Genomic DNA, 25870 nt, shown 5'->3' with positions numbered 1-25870 from the left:
TTTAGATTGCAGATAAACACATCTTCACAACTGCTCTTCTCAATTCGACTCTTTCTCTCATACCTCCAATGATGTCATTGTCCTGTATCTTAATTTCTTACTGCTCTGAGGTAACAAATTTTTATTAACTGACTTCACCATGGGAAATATCTGAGGATCAAGACATGACATCAGAACACAACAGCTATGTCTCCTGGTTAGAAATCTCAGCTCTCTACAGTCTTGCAGACATTTCTTCTGCTTTTGTTGACTTTTTACTGTTTTCTCAGAACTACTGAATTATTCATCTGTCAACATTAATGTAGAGATCATCATATAAATATGCAAAGTCACCATTTTAGAGCAGAAATCCAAAGATAAATTCATATAAGGGCTTTTTATAGATCATTAAACCTGCATAGCAAAAGACACAATATACCACAAACACAGTAGTATACAGTAGGACTGAAGTTGAATATAAACTCTGAGTAGAGTAGTATTCCAGCCTACTCTCTGCTATGCTACTTTTTACAGTAAGGCTTCCATTCTGATTTGCAAAGCCAGTTCCTGCTTCTTGCCTCAGTTGATACAATCCCAAAAGTGACGTTCATCTCAACAAACCTATCTATTATACTGTGTCAGAAAAGTTCCTTTCTCTGTACTAATATTTGCATTTCATGCAGAGCAGCTACTTCCTACCAGGTATTTTCAACCTGGATCTACCTGTTGGCAAGAAATCTACACATCTGAGTGAGACAACAGTAAGGTAGAACTAAATACTCCCAAAACATCCAGTCAGTATTTTTACCTTTACAGCAAGGATCCTCTTAAGACTGCTAAATATAGGGAATTTCCATATGTTCTGCTCACCTGGACTTCAGTGAGAATAAAAGGGACAAAAGACTTATTTGTCAGTGCTTAATTTACTACATGAATTTTATGCATGGTCAGTTATACTACATAAAATAATCCTAAAGTTGGTTCATGCATTTTGCAGCCAGCTTTATCAGATAAAGTCTGAAGATTCAATTATAATTTAAAAAGAACAATTACCTTTTAAATAACAGCTTGAGTTAACAAAAAGAACAGATTCATCACTCAGTGGCAATAAGATCATACTGTAGGTAAAGACAGCATGAGCAACTAAGCTATGGAAAAACCTCTTCAGACACTCAACCTCTTACTGTAGTTCTCGTAATATATTCGCAGTAACCTTAGCAATGCCAATTTGAGCAAATATTGGGGCAAACCCCAAAAGACTGATTTGGTTTTGATTTTTATTTTACTCCATTTTATAGAATAAAATGGCACACTGGCTCTTGAAAAGGAGCTAAGAAAGTACACTAGAACTTGATATCTCAGAACACAGTCTCTCCCTTCCGTTAACTGCAAGTAACCTTGCAAAGACAGAAGTTAGGCTGGCCAGTTTATATTAACTTTATGATCTGTATGATCATCTTTTGTCTGTTGCCCTCATGTCTTTCCTGGATATTTAGATAGGAACACTGAATACACCAAAACTACAGGAGATGTCATTTGCAGTCTTCTCTCGGGCTTCAAGAGCCTGCTGGCTGGCCATTTGAGATGCAAACATTTCAAGAAGTGAGACGTACTATTGAGCAAAGAGCAGAGCCATGTTTGCCATCCTGCTCTCTGCATTGTATGTATTTATTTCATATTCCATAGTCACGACTACAGAAAGTGTTCTGTAAAATCAAGCTCTATTTATGTTCTTGCCCTCAATTTGCTTCAGAAAACATTTCCTTTTCAAAATCCTTGAGTTCTACTGTAAGCATTTCCTAGGGCAATACTATCATATAAAACATTGACACTTCCTCAAAAAGAATGACAGATCCTTAATAAAACTGAAGAACTAAAAATTTTAGAACAAGCTTCCTAACCTGCATCCAGGGTAAGATATCACAGCTGAAACTTTGTCCCAGGCAGAAGACGGAGTTTTGTGAACTGGAATTAATATAAGAAACTCAGCAGAAAGAGGGTGGGCAATTAGGACAAGGTCAGGGCAACACAGTCCAAGTCCAAGAGAGAGTGAAAAGAGATGGATGCTGGAAGCATGCAAGCTATCTGAAAGCTGTTCATGTGATCTGAAGTTTACAAGGAAATTATTGATGGCAAATTTCACAGCAGAAGAATGGATACAAGACTTGCTCGGGATTCTGTTGAGTAGAGCCACTTAAGTATGTGCACTTAGAGCAAGGTAAAGCTGTAAAGCTGCACATTTAAGCCAGATTTTATTCCGGAATGCAGAATCCAGCAACACAAACTTGTTGTGAGTTATTTCCATTTAAGAATTGCTTTTTTCATTAAACTGATACTCACTGAAAATAGGTTTAAAGTGTAGTCAGGTGAATGAGTGTCTGATGAGTTCTGATACAACTTGAGCTAAGCTATTGTCTCTTATCTGAGGTAACAATGATCACATGAATACAAAGCAGAAAAGCATACCTTAAACCATCTTGTACCACACACTTGTGTTGAGTAGCAGGTGCTCTCCCCATCCATTTCAGAACAGAATTGCAAAGCAGCACAAGCCAACACTGTCTTTGGTTTAAAGTTTGTGCTGAAACAGCTTGGGGAAACTCACGTGGGACTCTAAGTTCTATCAGGAAACTGAAAATTCTTCAACTGCCTGAAGTATCCTACCAATCCTCTAGATAAACTAGAAAACTCAAATCAAAATCGATGTCTACATGAAGTTTTACTTTAACACTGTCTACTTAATTCAGGTAAGCGCAACCATTATTTTTACAAAGTGGCTTAGGAAATCAACTTTCAGCTCACATGAAGCTTTTAGCTGTTGTTTGTAATTACTTCTGGAGCTCTTGAAAAGACATGCTGCTTTAAAATGAACCAATTTTAGCAGTTTTATTGCCTTACCACAACTAAACACAGGCCTGCATAGGTTAAGTTTTACCTCTTCCTATATGTGTATAGTAGCTGAAAATAAATAAGACATGTTTGCAGGGTGCAAGGTTTAAGTTTCAAAGTGAGAATATGGGAAAATGCAGAGAAGACAGTAATTAGAGCAATGAAATAAAGTTAATAAAAGAAAAAATAATATCAGGAAATTAGTATCTTTCTTAACAGCAGATCTGTTAATGCTCTGGAACATTTTCCTAAGGGAAGCAGTGGGAGCTCCATTACTTTGATAATTTAAAATTAGACTGACAAAAAGTAGCAAATGTACAGCACAATAAAGAATAATTCCATACAGGAAGGGGAATGAAGTAGGTGACTAATAAGTCTTTCTTTCTAACAGCTATGAATCATACAAGTGCAGTGGTGGCTTGTACAGAAACTGGAGTTTCTATACTCAGATAGTAATGCAAACTGGTAGCTCTCACATGGTACTTGTTGGTAATGGTTGGAGGATCCAATTCTTCATATACCATAAACCACAAATACACATTATTAGACTATCTGCTTAAATTCTACAGAGACTTCATACAGCACGCTTTACTTACAACCCCCTGTCCCCCAAACAACAAAGCAAAGACAGTTTCATTATTGCATGCACATTTATTTTGCTGGGACAGAACTTCCTTAGCTAAAAGCTGCTGGAGCTACTTCATGAACTCAAGTGTTTTACATGTAACCAGAGGTAAGGAGTTTTGGTGTCAGGTCACATCATCTTTTACTTGAGTTCAATTAATTCTCTATTTGAAGGCATATTTAAGACAAACATTTGATCTGTTGAGCACGAGTTCAATATTTCCTGATTGAAGTTGAGAGAAAGAATGAAACACAGGCTTTTTATTTGATTCTTCTGTTTTCCAATATTTTCTCAAGTACTGTAGACAGACAAGTGTTATTTGAACTAATCTTTCTAGGCCAAGCTGTTTGACCCACGTTTTGTTGCCACTCTGTGACATCGAGCCCTTACAAGAGTTGTGCTGTGACAGTGGCACACTGCTCAGAGAACACACTGGGGTTAAATGTCCACCACTGCAGCAGTAGTCTGCAAATCAAAAGAGGGGCAAAGTAACAGTTTAAACTCTATATAGGATGGCGTCTTGGGTAAATCTGAACGTGATTTGCTTTAATTTTTGTAAAAAGCGAGACTGTCCATAAAAAAGGGTACTGTAAAGCATTTTGTCAAGGATCACAGGAAGTGAAACTTACTATGGTGCTTGTTCTGATTTTTAAATAATTACCTCCAACTAGAAATTTGCAAACAACGTACCAGAGAACAAAGGCAGTAATTTTCCACAAACTGTTTAGGAATTAGGAAGAGTAGGAGAGTATGTTCAAATATTTTTAAATCTTGTATTTCTCCATTTTTGGAAAAAAATAAATAGCTCATTAAAAAAACAAACTAACCAACCTCCACATTTCTTCAAAGATCCTGTCATTGAAGTAGGCTGAGGATGGTCTATCACACATGTTGTCTGGATGGAAAGTAGCTTAACAATTGGGAGAAGAGGAGCAACAAGTGCACTTTGGAAACAATCTGTTTCCTTTGCTGGCAGGCTACCTTACCTTTGCATCCTCTTCCCAAAGAATCTAAGCTGTCTGGAATATTATTTTCCGATCACCATGAGTGACTATGCCTGTGTGTCACTGTTCAAACAACTTAATGATCAGAAAATGATACATTCAGGTTTGGTGTTGGAATCAGCTTAGCTGGTGCAGTGATAATACACAGTGATATACTGTGGATGCAGTATAGCATAAAGTACAAGATTCTGGCTTTCTTTATCACAGGAAAACACACACCAGCATATAGTGACTAAATAATAGTATCTTCCTTCTTGCATTCTCACAGTAGCACAGGAAAATTGAAGTAACATGAAAATCGGTAGTACACCAAAGATATTTACCCACATAAGACTTTGGTGGCAATCCACTGCAACGCAAACAGCAATCTAGATTTATAAAGCAAACACTTCCAATCCCAGAAGACAATCACTTCTCACTTAGGGCACTGGTCAGAGTCAATTAAGTTCCTTCATCTCATTAGAACAGAAAGTCATGGACTAGAGAATTGAGGTTTGATGCAACTACATGTCTTGGGACATGTGCACAGCATTTCTAACATGTGCATAGCACAGTCAATGAAACTATAAACAATACTGTCTGATAATACTTTTCAGTGAAAGCTGTATGAATTGTTCCTATTTTTTTCTACTTTTCAAAATATTTGCCTTCAAAACATACTTTGTGCTTCTTCTCTTTTTAACTTCTATGACTGAAGAAAGCTAATATAAAGGAACACAGGAGGCAAAACGAAATGGACAAATCTGGAAAGGCACAAAAAACCAAAACACGTTTCTTCACGTCCTATGACCCCAAGTGCTGCTAAACTCTCGGAATAATTTTCGTCTCAGAAGCCAAGTTATGGCTGACTGGCACTAACTGTTGAAGAGAGTGCTTTGTTGTCTTCCTACAGCACAGGGAACAAAGACCTTAGGATGCTGGGCTGGTGATCAAATCCATAGGGTGGTCCTGAAGGGTAAATAAGGGGAAAAGCAGGGTGGGGTTAGGATGGGTGAAAAGGAGGGTGAGGATGAGGAAGTGTGATCATCAGAGCTCTCATACCAGCTGCTGCAGTCCTTAAAGGCCTTCCCTTCAGGTGAACTGTGGACTGCTGCTGTACACACAAGCACACCAGGACAACTTCATGTGAGCAAGATGGGGAGCACCTGTCGCAAATGAGTGGTTTAGGATCTACAACCACAATATCCCTATGAGATCTAAACACTCCTTTAATTCCTTTGCCATAGCAGGACCTGAAGATGTCTCAGCATTTCCTAGTACTGTCTGATGTCATTACCACCCTGAAGAAGATAAGGAAATGTCACACGTATCAACAATGTTTCTCTAAAAAAAGTCAGGCCTGCACAAAGCAAAGAAGCAGGACAGAATGGGTGAAAACAAGTGAAGTCTCAGTCTGACCTCAGTGGCATAACCCACTGACCTCAGCCAGCCTTCAGACATGAACTGTCACAAAAGTGACAAAGCAAGTTCTAGTGATTAAGAACCACAAAGTGCATTACTTCTACATTATTAACCTTGCATATTTTGCTACTGTGAGCTGGAAAGCACAGGGAAACTCTTAAGTGTCAGAAGCACTGATACCCTTTTTATACTTACATTTCTGACTTTGATTATCCGATCGTAGCTTTTTCTTACATGAACAGCTTCCAAGGTACTGATTCCAGGATCACTGAAACTCACGTTGTTTTATCGATGTGAGTAATCCCAGATGTTCAGTGCAGTTGCTTACATTAATAAAGACACACAACTCCCAAGAGGTTGTAGGATCAGAGCCTTCGGGTTGTGAATAGAATTGGCTTTCCTGCCGTTAACAGGCCATTGATGAACTGCAGCTTCCTTCACATCTGACACAGGGATATTTAGGTACACATCTATCACTGTCATTTTTCTCTCACAACTTTTTAAAATGCAGAATCACATTCAAAAAGTAATCAATAGCAATCCAGTTGCAAGCACCTCTAATGAAGCGCAGCAGAAACAATTTAGTATTAAATTTTCATCTGAAAGGTCTCAGGAAACATTTCTCAGCTCCACTTTATCTGCCCAAAAAGAAGATCAAGGTGTTTATTCCAGGATTTGAGCCAGTGAGGACAGACACATGCACTGAACTGCCTACAGCAAGAAACTCCACTGTGTAGGATAGCACAGCTCTTTGCATATAGTTATTGCTGCCATAGATTGCTTGTCCTACTCACATCTGTTCTTGAATATCTATGTCCACAGCTCTAATTATTATAATCAACCATAGCTGAAAGGACAATGATAACTATCAATTCTTACAAGTATTTCAAAAAGGAATTAAAAAAAACCTTTTTTGAACATTGAAAGCCTCTACTAGGATACCTGTCAATGTATCTGTTATATTTTTAATTCATGTGTGTGAATACTGATAGATTGGTAATGATATGGATCAAGTTTGCACTCAACTTTTCCACACTACTCCCACCATGCATAGCTCTTCTTATTCCTTGACTCCTAATCCATCCTCAGCAAACTCTGGAAGTCACGGCAGATTTATATTTTGTCAAATAGTGAAGAACATGATTAATTATAAATATTTCCTTCTGCGGTGACAGCAAAAGATAAAGGCAGAATGAAATCCAGCACATCAGCTGACTAAACCTGTTTTCAGCTCTTCTTTCTTGAATAAAATTTTCAAACACACATCATAACTCTCTGCAATGCAAACCATCCCATTCACAATATATCTCATGAGGAGGAGCTAGCAGCAATTTTTCATTTCTTTCTAAAATACGATTATTACTTTTTGATTCTGGATGCTCAGTGAACAACCAACACGATTCCCATTTCCAGATATACAAGCTAGAAAAGAAAGGAAGAAAATCACACAATAATTTTCAACAGAACTATGAAAAACACTAATAAGCATATGCTGATATAAATTTGCTTGTATCTCCAGCACCCCAACCAAAAATCCATTATCCTTGCTCATAAAGTAGATTTGTGCACTTGACCTGCACTTTTTAGAATCGGTTAATTCAGACTAAGGGATACTATTGCATAAGCAACTCTAATCCAAACTCCTACTCCTAACTGGTAAAAATTACTTTATTAAACCCTAGACATCAAACAGGCCTATGGTATAGCACTACTGAAATGTTTCAGATGAGCTTGTTTGGTGCATGATCTAATTCAAAATTAAAAAAAAAAAAAGAAAAGAAAAGAAAAAAAAAAAAAGTTTAACAGTAACTTCGTTTTCAAAAAATAAATAAAAATAAATGGAGAATATCAATACAAATCACTCTGAAATCACAGTAATGGCTCAAAAAAGCACCAGCATTCTGGGGGTTGGTAATGTTGAAACAGAACTTCAGAACTCCATCTCCCTTGTGGAAAAGGCAGCAAGAGCCTGAAGCCCAAAGTTTCTGAGTTCATACTTCCAATTCACCACTAAAACTCTACAGAAACTGTTTATTTACCTGGGTAGCAAGGCAACAAAGCACCATTTTATCCAAACAATAGAATTTCTCCAAAAAACCCCTCACTTTTTCAAGTACACAGCAGCAGTTTAAGCAGCTCTAAGAAGCACCTGTTAGGTCAAGTATCTGAAGAACCAGTGAGAAACAACTCTCCAAAAGCTTCAGGTGCCTCCCATTCAGAGAGATGAGCAGCTTCCAGCAGTGGGAGAGTGGGAGCTCTCCTGACACCACTGTGAGACAGCACAGGGCTTAAAAAGGCGGCAGCTCTCATGTACAGGTTTCCAAACCGGGAAGCAGCAAGATTCTTACGGAAATGGATTGTTTTCAATAAAAGGGCTTGCAATGGACCTAAAGAAGACACAACAGTAGCCAGCCAGAAAAGCCAAACAGAAAGAAGAAAAAAGAACGACAAATCTCATTTTAAAACAGAAAAATCTATTAAGTCGAGATTTAATGAAAACAGAGAGAAATCACATTCATGTGGGCAAATCTGTCAAATTTATTTTGCCAATCACATTCAGGGCAGAAGAAATACCATTCCCCAAAATGTTCTTTAGAATGAACCCAAAACCTTCAGTTGCAGTACACTGGCAGTTAAAACAAAAGCTGAAATTAAATGAGCTGCCCTTCTACATACTTTGCACCCATCAAAAGCTTTCATTACATTTATCAGTCTTTTCTTCTTCAGCTGAAATTTTGCTTTTCAGTTTTCTTTAATCCTAGCTTTACACACACCCCTTCTTGGATCTTAATTGCTCTCATCCTACTTTCAACTCACATTTTGTGTTGCCCTGGGAGAAAAATTGCTTGTTTAACAAGAAGAGCCACAAAAGGAAGGATTTTAGCCTATTCTAAAACAACATGGAACTCTTCCTACCTTATTTTCATGAAATGCCTTCACAGAGGTCATTTAAAAAAGTATGTCAAAGGAAAGCCAGTCCATCAAAAAAAATGCTAATAGACATATAGGCAGAATTTATTAAGACTGCACAAATTACCACATTCTCTCCTGTTTACATGCATTTGCATGCATTCACTCACTTGTTCAGCGACTCTCTGCTGCAGCTTCATGACTTAAAGGTAAATTCAGAGCTACAAGGATCACTGGAGGGTTGGGAGATTTCATCACCCAGGAGGTGAGGCCAAGGGAAGGAGTGGGTGGGTCACATCATCCATGGGGCAGGGAATTGGTTGTTTTTTTTTTTTCTGGGATTCTACCCAGTCTCTTCAGCTAGCAGGTGGGGGGCCAGCTTTGAAAGCCTGTCAGAGACCATCAGACCCAGAGAGTACTGATGAGGTGTTCTTGGCATCTGGGGGAGGTCTGCAGCTCATCTTGCCTTGCAGAAAGGTTCAGCAGCTGTGGTGTGGGTAGGGTCATTAGTAATGCTGCATTTATGACTCATCTGTGGCTTATGCCTTAAATACACACACAGGCAGGAATTTCTGTTTCACTGGGCTTCAAGTTGATCAGAACTTTCAACATAAATCCGTGTATTAGTCTGCAAGGAAATTTATCATCTGACCTTGACATGTTTCTTCCACTTTGAGAAAGAATACTGGTTCCATAGTTCCCTCCTTGTAAGAACAGGGAATGCACCTCAGAAGAAGAGAAGCCTTTACCACAAGGGTATTTCCCAGTTACAAGCCATGCAAACAAAGACTAAAAGAGCCTTGGAAGAGACTTGATCAGGAGAATAAAACCACACAGCAGAAATTTCAGCACGGAAGTACTTTAACTTGAGCTGAAAACTGAAATCTTCCATCAGCAAAATCAAATGAAGTACTTCATTAAAAGCCAAGTTTAATTCATGCAGAGAAAATGCATCACTTTCAAAACAGACTGAGTGTTTTTGTTTGGGATAAGCTGTGTCTCTCTGGGCTGCTGGAGAATCTCAGCGGATTTCTAATTTTGGTCTCTTGTAGACTGGACTATGGAGCTGCTTTTGGACAGCAAACTACAACCTCCCCACTGGGCACAGAAGCTGCATAGCGATGACATGCCAAGCAAAAAAAGTATCTTCAGGCTGGGAAACCTGACACAGTAGGAGACAGAACGGATGAGTGCTGCAGTGGCTCAGGAAGGAAAAAAAAATAAGTTCAGACTGAGGTAAAGAAAACAATGAATTTGGCAACATTAAAATCTTTTTATTATGAATATCTAAATGAAACATTTTTAAATATCTGAATGGGTAATTTTGGGTTTGGCTACAGTTTCTTGTAGACCAATTTATGCAGAAAGTAAAAGCTTTTAGCAAAACATTCCATAGCACTGAAGATTAACTTTTTCTTTCTTTTTTTCAGTCATGTCAATTTTCTGCTTTTTTAATCAAATTCTATATAAGCTGTGCTAGAAGAGAGACACAATAAAGTTGCTCTTTGTATTCAGTGACAGAATAGAACAGAAGTTGGACTGGTCTGTTCTGATGCTTCTTAGATCACTTACAAAGCAGTGTTTATTTCAGTATCAGTATCACACATCTAAAATTCACTAGTGCTGAATATTAAATCATATCTTTCTACAAAAGGGAAAAACTTCCTGGTTTATTCTCTGTGAAAATCCACAAAAGTAAGAAATGTAAGTCTGTAGTTAATAATCTGTAGTAATAAATCTGTGTTATTAGACTCACTGGCATAGCTGTTGATTGTCTAAAATATGAGTAGTACCTCAAGAATCTATTTCTGATCTTTTTTGAAGGTAAGAAATTGCAAATTTTGGGGTTTTTCTCCTCCCCTAACAATGTGGGTTTGGTTCTTTAAAGCTCTGTGTTTTGTATGTGTGAGTTTTTCTTCCTCTCTTTTCATAACAGCTGCTTTTTTCCTTCGCCTTGCTTTTGAGAACAGGCTATGCAATTTTTAGAAAATACGCACTGCAAATGAATCACCAAATGATAGTAGTTAAGCTCCAGCCATTGTGGATGCTCCTGCTGAGGGGGAGCACAAGGGTTTGCTCAAGAGCACACAGAGTACGGGGTGGGTGACCTTTGGTGTGGGCTGTCCAGGCTTGGGAGGCGCCTCTCCTACAGCGCCTGCACAGAGGAGCACAGAGCGGAGGAGGGCATCGTTCACTGACATGTGCACAAACCTCTGGCCAACACAAGCTTCAGCAACACCAAAACACCCGTGGGGAAAGAACACTGCCATCTGGAAGGAGCCCAGTGGAGCTCCTCAGGAGCCTCGCAGGGGTGTGAAAAGCAAAGCAAGGTCACAATTAATTCAGCCGGGATCGCTTGGAAGCACTGTGCAATGGATTCCTTTCAACCCACTAATATCCTCTCATGGAAAGGGGATTGTAGAGACTTTTTGCAGACACAAACCTCTCCTTGTACATTTTACAACCAAATCCCGTATCTGGATTTAGCTCAGCATAAGCTAACATAATCTTAAAGTCCTGGTGTATGCAGCAAAGCAAAAAAAAAAAATCTTATTATGGCAGTAAAATCACAGCTGAGGTAAATATATTCTGTGTCTCTACTTTCAGACATTTGCAGCCTTCTCAAAAATACTGTCCTTTGGTCTAAGGATTTCTTGTCTTGTCAGTTCAAGACCACTTAAAAAACAAACAAGAAAAAATATCTGCCAGTTATTTTTGATCATCTGAAGTGCTCAGACAGGAAAAATAGAGGAAATAAGTGTATAAAACATGGAAGGACATAATTTCTTATCATTCGGCCTTGAAGCCTTCCCTCTGCACCCAGGGCCTAACTTGGCATCTTAGTCATGCTAAACCACCTGGGATTGCACACAGGAATTCCCACAGAAAGTCAGCTCTAATATCAGCTCCCAAAGTTTTCATGATACCATTTTTTCCTATTTGTGCTGCAAGAGTTAAAAACGAGGTGTACTGACACAAACAGAAATATTTGTTATTTGACAGTGTTATTAAATACACTTAAATCTGACAAAACCAAATCATTACTTTTAGCAGTGACCAGTGTTATCTGGGAATGCAATAGTTAAGTACTAAAGAAGACAAATTTATTTGGCTGGTAAATAAAACAATGGATAAACTCCCACCTCTTTGGAACTTAAGAGCCCCACAGTGAGACACTGGCTGACTTATGATCTGACTTAATATACTCCAGTTACAAATGGGAAATGTGCTCATCCTCAGGTCACTGAGAAGAAGAGAACAATTCTTGGATTTCAAAATATTCCCCCTCTACTGCATCAAGTCTCTCTGGGATTAAGGCAGGCATGGACTCCACACCATTTGAAAGGGACTCTGACAATTGCAATCCATGTTCTTAGGATGCTAACTTACTCTTTGCTGTTGTGTTTTTGTAGTACACTCTACAAGTAATTCCAAAAAGCCTGTTGTTCATTCCTTACCTTTTTTTTTTTTTTTTTTTTTTTTTTGCATTACCACTACTGTCTCCTCCCTCACCAACTCTCCCCAGTATGCTAAGAAATCCTTTCACCTCACCTTGGCAGACGTGCAGGTTTGTATATATTCAGACACCTATTTCCCTTCTCTGGCGCAGCTGTAGTTTGATCCTGCCCCACTGCACGCACTGGATGCTTCACAGGAAACACAGAGGGGAACCACAGCAGATTCCCTCAAGAGTGACTTCACTGGAGCTGTATAAATTTCTGGAGCTAAGGATCTACTGCCTAGATTGTGTGTTACACTCTCCTTTTGTATGAGAAGGCACAGATTAGCTGTACTGCTTTGTATTTTGCTCAAAAGGCTTAGGAGCTAGGGTAGATTTTTTGCTACAATTCTTGATAACTGTTCCACGTGTTTTGTTTTTAAAAGGGAGATTTAAAAATAGAATATTAAAAAACCCGATGGTAACAGTACAGTTACAAATGCTGAAGTTTTAGAAGGAACTGCTGTGGGAGTTGCTGCTAGGATTACTTGCCAAGTAGAAAAACACAACAGTTAAGAAGACATTTAATACAGATGCACAGACAACAGAGAGAAGAACCTTGTATTCCAAAATCCAGCTAAACACCTTAACATCTAATGACACTGACAATTCAGTAATAGTATGCAAGTGGGTGTTACCACTCTCCAAAACAAAGCCACATCAAACACTCAGCTCTTGCAAGGTAGAGGAGGACCTTCTTCTTTAAAAACAAAAAATTAAAGGAAACAAAGGGAATAAACTCTGAAAAATAAGCTGTGAAAAAAAGAGAAAAGGCCTTTTCAAGGTCTGAGCTTCTAGCCACACTGCTCATATAACAAACACTAACAAATGTTTTGATAATTCAAGGACTGTGTGTGAGTGTATGCTGGAGCTTCAATTTAGACACTCTAACACCATTTAAAAACTTTTCCTAAATTATGCTCCAATCGCTGATTTGCTCTTTCCAAATACAAGTATAATACAACTTGAAGTAAAGCACAAAGAGCAAATATATTCTTAATGAATTTTAAACCCCATGTTAACAAGGGATTCTTTGGACTTCACCAAGCAGACAGCAAGAGGTCCAGGAAGTTCCACTGCCACGAGGCTGTCAGGGACAAGGAAGTGATAACCTCTTGGTTTGGGGTTTTGCAAACAAAGCAACACATCGTTCTTGTTCATTGTTCTTACTGTGCTTGAAGACCACTAGAAAAATATAGATTGGCCCAGTATCTTGCAGTACTTAAATGGAAATAGATGTGTGAAGAGCTAACTACAACAATATGCAAGCTTTGCTGTCATTTCAGCAGAAAGAAGTTAAAACGAAGAAAAGCAAAGAAAGGAAGAATACCACCATGAAAAACCAAACATCCTTTCCCCCCTCCCAAAGCCCCTTGAGAGCCATTCAGCTAGATGCTGATAATATTGGGTAACTGGATCTGTTGAAACAAGTTTCTTTGTAGCTTGGCATGTTGGTTTCAACAAATTGGGATATAAATCGTAATACCAATGGGAGAACATCACTTTTTCTCTCTGTTAAGCAGAGACCATAGAGAATCCCTCGGAAAAAGACAGCAGTTAATTCAAGTGGCCTGGCTGGCTTCCAGATAACCAACTCAGGAGTGCTGAGGTCAGGTCCTGTACCCCCACTCTCCTGTGCATTCTGAGTGAGGAGGCAGCCACAGGACCCACCACAGCAGTCAATACCATCCCCGCTCAAGCATTCCTGCTTGAGAAAATGTGCAGCACTTTGGGCAAAAATAAAAAAAAGTGAGGGACAGCCCAGCTGCTGATGTCAAAGGAAGGACAACATCTGCATCCTGCCCTCAGTGGTACCCCTGCACTTCCTCACCTGGCCAAAGGGGCAGCCACCCCAGTGGTGCCGACTGCCTGCCTGCAGCGCCACGGTTCCCATCTGCAGCACCAGAGTAATGGAGTCAAAAGTTCATGGGATAACCGTGACCATTTGTAGCTCTGGCAGCAGCTTTCAGCTCTCCTTCCGTTGTGTAATTTCAAGGTCTTGCAAAACACACGTCAGTGTATGTAAGGGAAATCTGGGTTTCAAGGACAAACCTTCTCGACACCTGAGTAGTAAGATAACATTGACTCATAGGCATAAGGTCTGCTCTGAAAGACAACTTTGTTTTTAAATCTTTTTCCTTGGTTTTGAGCAGCAAATGGCATAGACATATGGGACTACTAAGGTTTCTGCTAGTATTACTTTATTTCTGTTTCTTTTTCTTCCAAACTCCCCTATTTTCTTCAGCCACATCCTTAATTGGATATTCAGATTAAGGTGAGAGATGTATTAAAAATACATAAACAGTAGGATCATCAAACACAGTATGTGCAAAATGGCAGGTTTTAAAAATATTCACTGCTAAAAATTCAACTGTTAAATGTGGTTTGGTAGGCAAAGAAGACTGCAGCTTTTTTAAACATGAGGAAATCCAAAGGATTACATCAAACCATGTTAAAGACACTGACAGATACAGGCTTTCAAGCAAAACAGCTGTCATAAAAGCTCCTGTGACTGCTTAGAATACACTGCTGCTGTCTCCTAAAAAAACCCTAAAAATCCACGGGGAAAAAAAAGAATACCTTTAGCCTATACTTTAGCTTCAGAATAGAAATGCAGCTCCATCTGTCTTCCTCTTGTTATGAATAAACAAAAGCAATATGAACCATTTCTATCCCTGTGGTCACCAGCAAGGGCCAGAAAGCCACAATATGGCCTGTAACAAGCATGCTTATCTCACAGCAGGGACTACAACCTCACACCCACCTTCCTAGGACTACACTTACCATGAAGTGTGTCCATTTCATTTTATTAGACATGAAGGTCTTCCATATACAACATCACTTCCTACTTTCCAAAGGTTCTCACTACTTGAAACAAGATTGTGTAAATGGTCTGAAACCTGGTACCAGCACGGCTGCTAAAATGCTGTTGTGTCATTCCTTTCTTTCCTTGGACACTCATCCAAGATGTCTCTGCACGTCTGTGGCGACAGCAACCTGCCAAAGCCACCAGGGTTTGTGCATTCTGTGTGACAGCCAGTGCAATTAATTACTGAGATGATTTGCATCCAGGTGCCACTGGCAGGACAGGAAAGGCTCCTTGGGCTGTAGAGGACAAGAGCACACAAGAGCAGCTGCAGAGGGAGGGAGAGAGGTCAGTGTGAGGCATGACTGTACTGTGGGATGTTTCTGTGTGGAGCTGGCAGGACAGGAAAACAGCTGGGTCCAGGATATCTACAGAGGCCATTGAGAGTCAAAGGGAAGCATCTAGAAGTAGTGTGACCTCTAAACCAGCCTTCTTACTGCATTTATGATTACTCTCACAACCAAATTGTGATCAGGTTTGATCAAATGTTCATGTCATTATATGGTAGGAGGGTATACCTAATGATTTTTTAACTCTCAGCACTCAAACCCATTGTTTAGGCCTGTTTACCTTATTCTAACAGGATGCCAAACTTTCATCGTTCCCAATTTTATTTATGGCATAACACTTGCACAGAGATACAGACAAACACATATTAATGCTTTTAAAAGTAATTTTCACAGGAAGCACAACACAAATCTAGCTGTGCATGTCTTAAATCCTCCTGTTCACACTCTGCCCAGAGAATAAGAGTCATTTATTGGGAAGCACATGCCTTTTATTTCTGCCCCTCTCCCCAGGTAAGATCTCAAAGCCTTTCTTCTAGTCTTTCCATTTGGCTACTTGGTGAACTCCAGAAGCATTTGCATTGATGGCGCAGGACTTAGCACTAGATCTGTCATATATGGTTAAGCTGCTGCTGGGCTAAGCTCCCTTTTTTATCCTGAGTGGTATTTTCTCTTTGAACTTTAGGAATTTATACAGTGTTTTATCCTTTCAAGTATCTCTACAAATTCTTCACAGGATCTACAGCACAGGCAGGGCCTTTTTATGACAGAAAGACACAGTAGGTTTTCATGCTTTGCAGTCACTGTAATATAACCCACTGCTTCACTAAGCCCACTAACATTACATTCATTATTTGGAACAGAGCTTATGGTAAAGAAGTCATTTGTTCTGATAGTCAAGTGCACCATCAAAAGTCTGATTGCCTACAACAAATCAAGAGAGTTTTATAAGCCCTACTATGTGCTTTCCTATGTTAAAGAAAAAAAAAAGCCATAAATTGTTCAGGAATAATTATCTTTCTGCCAGCTTGTTTTTAAAATGAAGACAGGTAACACTTATGTGTAAATGCAAATAGCAGGGATAATATGGGGCTCCCAGGGCATCAGAAAGGTAGCACTCCCTGTGGAAATACAGAAGAGCAGCACAATGGGCAAATGAAACATACCTTTCACCAAAACATGAAGGTATTCTACCTATTCTTCTGCTTAAGGATGACTGGCTAATGCTTAGTGAAGAGAAATGTACTAAGTAGCTGCATTTTAAGTTACTACCTTGTACAATAGCTATTGTGTAGCTTTCCTATGCAAAAAAAAAAGTTTCATGCAGTTGTCCATAATAATTTCAGTCTTGATATGACTGGATAAACAGGGGTCATGAAGGAAAAATTAGCCAAGTGCCTTTTAAGAAATGTAGTGTTCACAAACACCGACTGCTTTACAATCTCCTGTATCTGTCTAGAGAAACAGGGACTACTTTTGGAGTCACTCTAATATTGCAGTATTTACAGGTCTGTATCACCTTTCTCTGCAGGAGGTTACACAGAGCATGCCATGATTCAGTTCAGCTTCCAGTGTCCTGTCTGTGGGCCTGAAACACCCAGCAAACTGACCCTGCTACTGCTAACATTGGTCTTCTTGAGAGAATTCCTCCTGCAAGTAGTCCTGTAAGGTCAAATGAGACTCTTTGCCAAATAAGTCTTTGCAAAATCAGTCGTGCACTATCATGTTAAGAGAAAAGGAACCTGGCTGGAGCATGTACTAATTTTAATTGACACAGTACATTCTTCTCATCAGATGATCTGGTTGGGTTTTTTCTCCTTCCCTCTCCTTCCATCTTTTCCTTTTGCTGTTTTCAGGCTTTTTTTCTTTTTTTTTCTACCCTTCCCTTTTGCATTTTCTTTTCTCCTTTCATGCGCTATTTTTCTCCATCCCACTTTCCCCTTTTAACAACCCATGTCCTCCTCCTCCTGCATCCTCTTTTTCTACCCCTTCGTCCTCTCCCAGTCCTCTGAAGGACTACACCTGTGTTTTTCTAACAGTCCCATCAGAAGCAACTGAATGCAAGTGATAAGAAAACTGATAAAAACCCCTTGGGACTTAAAGGCTGTATTCCCACTAGCCTGCACAAAGGGAAATGGTAGATGTGGGCTAAGGACAGAGGGATTAAATGAGTCAAAACTTGCAGAATTCCAACACAGGGGATTTAAATTTCTGTAGTTCCCATTAACTAGTGCACACTACCATTAAACTGCTTGTTCTGATTAATATTTAAGAAGGGAAAAAATGAGCGGAGTCACATGGTAAACATGTCTGGAAGCCTAAAAAAAAGAGTAAGAAATTAATAAAAGTGTGTATACACATCAGACATCATACTTAGATCAGGAATGGTGTTATTATTTCCATTACAGAAGCAAATACCTGCCTCTGAAACCTGCAGGAGTTTTAATCATTTTTTAAATTCCATGCCCTGAGAAATTACATCATTAATTCCCCTTTCAGAATAGTGCTTTCCTCACACTCATTTTGGACACCTCACCAGGTAGGTCAGACCCCAGCAAAAGCCTGGCCTCATTCTTTAAGCCAAAACACACTCCGTAGGTCTGCCCCAGTGCATTTAATGTGCTGGCCTGCAAAATTTCTCTGTGGACTGTGTGCACTCAGAAATCAGCAGTAGCTGGTTTGGGGGTCACACAGGCAGCTGCCATGTCTTCAGGTTAAGCGTAAAGGGATTGCATTAGATCTGGCAAATGTCACTTATTTCCAGGATTTGAGAAAAGATTTTTCTTATCCCAGTAATTCCAGCTAATCTAACTTAAGGATCCTAGAAAGATAAAGCTGAATCTCTACTTTTATACTGAGAGTATCAAGAGCTCATTATGGATTTTGCCAGAAGTCACAGATCCTTGGTTTGCCTTACCAGCTCAAAAAAACTGCACCCAACGATCTTCCAGAATTTTAAGAGAAGGCTATGGCAATTTCCAGCTGGGTATGCGATGCTATTCATCCTGCAATCCACAAGTACTCTCTCCTAGTGAGAGCTGGACCTTCAAGCAAGAAACCTGTGTGCCCTGAGACAGGAAGGCCAGGTGATTCTACAGCATTACATCTATAAAATTAGGGAAATGGGCTCAAGGGAAACAGGCTTCTGCAACCAAATCCCTGTGCAGACAAGTTCAAGTCACCTAGCTTTCCTATGTCCTTTCTGTAGAGACACAACTGATGTTAACGTTTTCAAAAGAGTTATATATATTTAACTGTCAAAAAATATATGGCCTGCATGCACGTGTTAGCTGACTGCCATTCTTGGAAGGGGCTTAGCTAGGGAGTCTAGCTAACTACTCAAAGATTTTAGAAGCTATGAGCTACAAAGGAAGTTTGGTACGTTTTGTACTGACAACTGATTTCCACATAACTCTTGTTCACAATAGTATTTCACACTTTAAAACATAATTCAAAACAAAAGTATGGCATGCACAAATTCCCACTGATCTCAAGCTGTACCAGTAGCTGTGTTGGTAGAATCTGAGCTGGTAGCAAATTCCAAGTGGTTTGTAAGGAAATTCACTGCAGTGAAGTGTCATTTTCTACATTTCCCAGTTGAAGTTACAAGAGTGCCTAGATTCAAAAGACTAAATAGCCTCCTTTGTTTATTACATAATCTGCAAAACTGCAAGCAGAGAGAAACAAGGAAAGCACAGATCCTTCCTGTGAGCACTCTGACATGCCCCCTTGTCCAAAAGAAGTCTCTCTTCAGGCTCGCTGCTTTTATCCTTTCGCTTCAGCACCTTTTTTCAAACTGCAAAGATCCCTCTTTATTATGCCCATACATACAATTATCTACATCTACACACATGTATGCGCTCTGCTGGCTGCCCACACTCCGGCCCATCTGCCAGGCTGGCACTCTGCCCACCGAGACGTCGGTTGGCCCATTTCACTACAGCGGAACTGTCAGGCAGTGATGGACTCTGGTGGGCAGCCAAGAGCCCTCCTTTCCCCAGGGACCAAAGCCTCCCAGCACCACTCAAGTTTGCGCGGCACGCCACGGGGGCACGACCATTGGCATGCACGCCAAGCAAAGAAGAAAGAAAAGAGGAGAGCTGAGTGGTACTTCAGACTGTGATCCAGCCCTACTTTGTGGAGGTGATTAGAGTGGACAATGCTGCTGCGGCCCAGCACAGGCCAGCCATCATTTAACTTTGACTTTGGCACCACTCAAGTACAACAGGGCAATTGTGAGACGATGCAATAGATGTAAATAGCCACTGTACAGGGCAATTCAGTGAGGCATAAGGGCATAGACAAATTCCCTACAAAAGGCAGCTCCTTCCACGGGCGTGCAGACTTGGTGAGTAACTCCAGCTGCCCAGGAGTCAAAATCAGAACCACACGTATCAGATGTTCAACTCAGCCCAAATCTTTTCAAGAGGATCATCTTCCACATGCTGCTCCCTCTCACATTTCTGTTTAAAGCTGACCTTGACTTTTACACTTGCACTGCATGAAGATAGAGGTGGGTCATGGTTTGCATTAGGGTTTTAATCTCGCAGTAACAATAATAACACGCCAGGAAATGTTGCTTTATCTTCCACTTTTCTTTTCCTCCAGGCACCTGTGGACTTGGCCACTAGGAGCCTGCTTTAGAACCTCTCAACGTGGCTATTCCTCATGGATGGAATCAGCTCATCCACCCTCGCTAGTGTCAAGTGGGATGCAACCACAGCTCTGCCTCCCTGCACGAGCCAAGATGAACAGCTCAATGTGGTCTCACTGTTCAATGGGTCTATTCACCCATAAGCATGACAAGCAAATTCTGGCACAAAACCAGCAGCTCCTCTGCTCCCCAGGAAAGCCCAAGGGCAAAATTATATCATGTTTTTATTTAAACCAACATGGCCAAACTTCATTATGGAGGAGTTTTACCAGTTAAATGAGCCTCCACTCACACCCACTGTGCGAGGACTCAGTGGTCAGGAAGAAGTCCCAGCTAAACTTTTGAAAAGCTGGAGATAATGCCTTAATATTCTTTCCCCTGTTGATTTTAATCAGGTCAGAAAAATCTTACATTATGATACTTACATTACAAAACAGTTTATAGACATTGCTGTCACAGGACCTTTTAATTGCTGTTACCTTTTTAGACAACTAAGACAAGGCAGAGCTTGTCAGCACCAAGAGAAAAGAAAATCAAGTGTGCTTCTGAAGTCTGAATTTCTTCTTAAGCAAAATAAGCAGACATCCAGACCACTACATGAGGAAATTCCACATGTATCTCCTGCTTCAATTTTGAATGGCTCTTCTGACATCTTTTCCAGCTAAGAAGATTAAAAAAGACCAAATCACTTCAGATATTGCATTGCTTCTTGACATCAATCTGGTGAAAGATTTAACTGAAAAAAGCCTTTATTTTTGTACTTTGTACATTATAGGATGGAATCTGTTAAGTTGTAATCTCTTTTGAACAATTATAGAAATCACTGTATTTCCCTTTACAGGCTGTTCTGCCTATACAGAGAGAGCATCCCTATAAAAATGCAGCCTCTGTACAATAAAAGGTACAGCTCAGGATTTCCCTCTGGGTCTTTGTGGCATATGCACAGGCACGTGAACTGTCAGTGATACTTCTCACATAATCAGTACAAATACAGTGCTTCCAAGAGGAGATGACGTCACACATTTTGTAGTAAAGGCACTGCATGAAACAATTATAGTCCCTAGCAGCAGTTGTGGATATGCCATAGATAAGTTGAACAGTTGTGATCTCCTTCCCTCTTCAGTGGGATGGAGAAAATACACAAAGATTGGATTTATGTCACCACAACTGAGAGGAGGATTTTGCCCCATAGATTTCAGACCTGTCTGTCTCAAGCAGCAGGCCAAAAACCTGGCTCTACTGAAGGGAACAGCATCAGGGCAATTAGTCTCAGATTTGGGCATCTCCACACCAGCACATAAAGACCACTGAAATTTCCAAGTTCTGATAAATGGTTTGGCATTTTATCTCAGTTGCTGAGACTGCTAAGCCATCCCTGCACTGATTTCCCCACAGATGACACTAGATATCTATACATCTAAGGAATACAATAGATGCATCTAACTTAAAAACAGATGAAGCATTGATGCTTTAAGTGGAATTTGTACAATTTAGACCTAAAATTGCACATCTTTCCTGCCTGGTTTTCCATATGTCTTCATTGTAACAGTTTCCCAATTTAAGGCAATGTGAGAACACAGAAGCTTTTTTTTTTTTTTTTTTTTTTGCAAGACCATGAACACACAGACACCCTACCCCAAAACCAGTGCTAACATCTCCGGCAATCACAATATGGTAACTGGCTACATACAGGAGATTAAAAATATACAGATCAATAATGTTCTGCTCTGATTTTCAAACAGAGACCTCATGTAATTTTTTCCAAACACAGTCCCCCTAGTATAGCTTTTGTAATGACATTGGAGAGGGAGACATTGCATTACACTCTTCAAGCCACTCCGATAGTCACGCACATAATTTCCCCCCTGCCTCCCCCCGATTTTCAGCAAAAGTGTCATTCTTCTGCTGTTTGTGTAAGTGGACAGAATTTCAAGCATCTGCTCCCAAATGATTATAAATCAAGGAACCTTCATGCTCCATTAGCTTGAGAAGATAGTATTATTAATGATTGCTATTCAAGGAAGTTCACAGTAAGTGTCTAAGTGAAGACACCTCTGATGTAAGGCTTTGTTTTGTTTCTGAAAACAGCTGTGTGGGCAAATCTTCACTCTTGCTGTTTAACATATTTCTGAGGCTACCACTTCTAAGAAATTTCAATTATTTTAATTAGCTTAGCAGTTACATCAGTTTCCTCTGGAAAAAGAAACAATACTGACATTCCACAGCAATGCTCATGGAAAGTCATTTAGCTTAACAAGTACTGGGATCTATGAAGACACAACACTGCTCATACACTGCTATTCTTTATCCAGTCCCAGAAGTCTGAAAAAGCTGGTTCAACCCTAAAACACAAAAAAGTGAAAATTTAAGTATTAGGTCGTATTACATGGACTTGAAACAATGTAAGAAATGAATGGGTATAGCCTGGCAGAGCTGATTTGCTCCACAGGTTAATACACCATGATTTCCTACATGATCCTAACCAGCAGCCTTTCATTTAGGTAGAAGTAGGACCAACTCTGCAAAGAAAAGGCGAGTCAGAGGTCTGATTGAGTGAGTTTTCCGCCCGTTAGTTACTTGCCTAGGTGCACAATGAATGTGATACACCCCATGCATGAATACCACATAATACCGACTTTAAAGATAAGAGATCTGACTCATCACTCCACTGCACCAGTTTTATGCCTACGGGGCTCCATGTTCTTCCATGGTGACTCAGACCCAAGACTCCCCTCTCTCCAGGAAAAACATGACAAGTCATGCAGTACATGTCAGACTTACCCATCAACTATAATCCCCATTTGCACTGCAAAATTAATTGGAATGTAACATTCCATACCACTTACATTTTGCTGTTAAGCCTAGAGATAGGAATATATATAATTAATGTGAAGAGCAGCAGTTTAAAAGATAGTCATTGGAATTAACCCTATTACACCTGGCAACACATTCAAGGAACCCTGCTTGAGAAAGCAGTTCTTTTCAAATGTTAGTAGTGTTGATATGGGCACGCTAAGATTAACAACATGGAATTAAGGAGGAGGAGATTAGTCACTGGCACAAAAAGTTTCTCTGAAACAGTTCTCATGGCAAGACTGCTGCCTTCACTTTTCTAACCCAAGGCTGCCGAAACACGAGAAACTTTGAACAACTCTAAGGTAGGCATTGACTGTTTCTTTCAAAAGGACACACTCTGTTTACGACAGCTATTTTTGGCTTTCAGCTATACAAATATAAAACACCATGAGGCCTATTTTCTTCTCACAGCTTCATGTCTGTATATATTCATTGATTTCCATGCAATTATATCTGATTATTTGCCTGGAATGAAAGTCAGATCAGTGCTGACCCTTATAGGCAATTCTGAATGGATTTATACTGGGCAAAAGGTGTAAGAGGAGACAGTCTGCTCTACAGTCTGACAGTATACAACTGTAGAAATCAATGAAATAATTTATAAAGGAATAAACTTTCAAAAGCCAAACAAAACAATTCATTCCTCACCTTGCTCTAAACCTTAAGGGATTGGTATCCAGCAGTTTACCATATGTGCCTCGTGCTTTTTTTCTGTTTTTTCGTCACAGAATCAGTGGGTTATTCCAGAAGGCAGAGATCACTGCCACAGGTTTGTTTTCAGGATTGGGTGCTGAGCTACTTTGCAGAGAGAATTGAATCTATGATGGTTGATCCTGCACAGTTCAGCCACGCTGGGCACTGGTGCACACAACCAGCAGCACACTGAAAACTGCCTGTGGAAATGATGACACACCACTGGGGAGCCACACGTATGGAGCACTGCGTGCATAAACCATCCACTTGCTTGTGATCACAGAGGGCACGTGTATGTAATTCTGCATTTACTACCACCACTGCAAGACTATAGCATCTCATTCTGACTACACTTATAACCCACTGAGAGGTCAAGCCAAGAGATGGTATTATGTGTGCTTTTCTATAGGAAGGCAAGATTTATTCTGAGGCATTCAGTTGAGTCTGTCTTATGAAAAAAAAAATAAAATCCACAAAAAACCCCATAAAATTATCCACTGCAATGAATACAGACTTTGAATAAATACAGGACCTTGACTGCAACAGGAAGGTGAAACCCAAAAATGTGTCAGTAGGAGCATTCTCTTTTGAGGAGCAATATAAAGACATGAACTTAAAATAGACACGGCAGTGGCTCTTATCTCATGCTCACTTACCCTCTGACAACCAGAAACCAGGGCGATTTAAAAACCTAGCACTTACTACTCTTTGGCTGTCAGAATTTTATTAGCCTTGTCATGTGGCAGTCACAGGTGTGAGACTCAACCTGTATCCAGGTAAAAGTTACAAAAACAGCTCCATAGCTAATGACACTGTTAAACCACAGAACCCATGCCTTTACTCCCATTATCAGAATACTTCTACATCCAAAAAACCAGGGGGAGAAGTAGAAGTACAGCGTTCAGAACTGAACAGCAAGTTACAAAACTTCAAACACAGCCCAATAGATTGAAAGCCTACTAGCACCAAATTTGTGATGCTGCTTATTCCTTGGGGAACCTCTCCTTTTAACATCTGGGTCACCAGTAACCACCAAGGATTAGCAGACAACACTGCTTCCCACCCATGTTTAAAGTACTACTAAAGTGCTACCTAAACCATCACCCGTGCAGGGAAGTGCATCCAGTGATGAAGTACCCTATTCGGCGGTGGCCAGCAGTATTTCACTTTGGCTGGTAGCTGCTCTCAGGCACGGGAGTGTGGAAGAAGCCAGTTTGGCTGCAAGGACCGAGATTTTCAGCGCCCAGCACCAAAGTTTGCCGAGGAGCCGGGGAAGGCACAGGTGAAGGCAACCGCCGCTGCGCCGCGGGGCGCCGTCCTTTCGTCACTTTTACCTCAGCCGGCTGCGAGAGGCGACAGCGGGCGGGCAGGGACAGGGACAGGGACAGCCCGCCGGGTGCCCGGGTGGTGTCCAGGGGCCCCGGGACGCGCTGCCCGGAGGGGCCGGTGCCGTATGTCTGTGCACACTCCGCGCCGGGAGCGCCCGGGGCCGGGCGGGAGCGCCCCGCGACCCACCGGGGGCGGCCCGGGCAGGGCGCCAGGCTGGGGGACAGGGGGGCTGCCCCTCCGCCCCGCCCGCCCTGCCGAGGCCGCTCCCCGCCCACCCCCGGGGCACGGTGCTGATGGGGACCCCCGGCGCCCCCCGCCCCGCAGGGCAGGCGGCAACAGGCGGCGGCGCCCCCCGCCCCGCAGGGCAGGCGGCAACAGGCGGCGGCGCCCCCCGCCCCGGCCGGGATCGCTACCTCGGGAAGGCTCCGTGCGCTGCCGCCGCCGCCAGTCCCGCCGCCGCCGCCGGGGCGGGTCAGCTGGTATTTACCTGTGAGGTAATGCGCGCTCCGTAAGGTCACCGTGCGCCCGCCGCCGGCACGCGGTGCCCGGCAGGAGGAGGGACGCGCCGGGAGGAGCGGGAGTCGCTCCTGCTCCGCCGCCGCCGCGCACGGCGCCGGAGCGGGGCGGCCGCGCCGCGCAGAGGCAGAGGCGGCCGCTGCCGCTGCAGCTCCTGGCACATGCTGCAGGTGTCAGCGCAGGAGCTGCCCCGCCGCCCGCCCGCCGCGCCCGCCCCGCCGCGATGCGCAGCCGCGCCCGCCGCACCGCGCCGGCGCCGCCACCGTGCGCATGCGCCCTCGGCCGGGTGAAGCCGCCGCGGAGCCGCTGCCCGGCCCCCGCGCGCCCCTCGGGAGACGCTCCCCCGCCGGCACCGGCGGAGA

The 25870-nt window shown here is 41.5% G+C and overlaps 1 protein-coding gene across 1 annotated transcript in view; it reads right to left on the bottom strand.

Moving 5' to 3' along the window:
- Window positions 1-25497, bottom strand: part of DTNA (dystrobrevin alpha) — a 220282-nt gene extending 194785 nt beyond the window's left edge. Inside the window, exon 1 of the mRNA XM_083866256.1 lies at window positions 25480-25497. The gene's annotated coding sequence lies outside the window, so the exon portion shown is untranslated. The remainder of the gene's footprint in view (window positions 1-25479) is intronic.
- Window positions 25498-25870: the final 373 nt, after the last annotated feature.

This window comes from Zosterops lateralis (assembly GCF_965231275.1).
Source record: "Zosterops lateralis genome assembly, chromosome: 1".
NCBI lineage: Eukaryota > Metazoa > Chordata > Aves > Passeriformes > Zosteropidae > Zosterops > Zosterops lateralis.
Note: the sequence above shows the minus strand (reverse complement) of the source record. Positions and strands in the feature narration are given on the sequence as shown.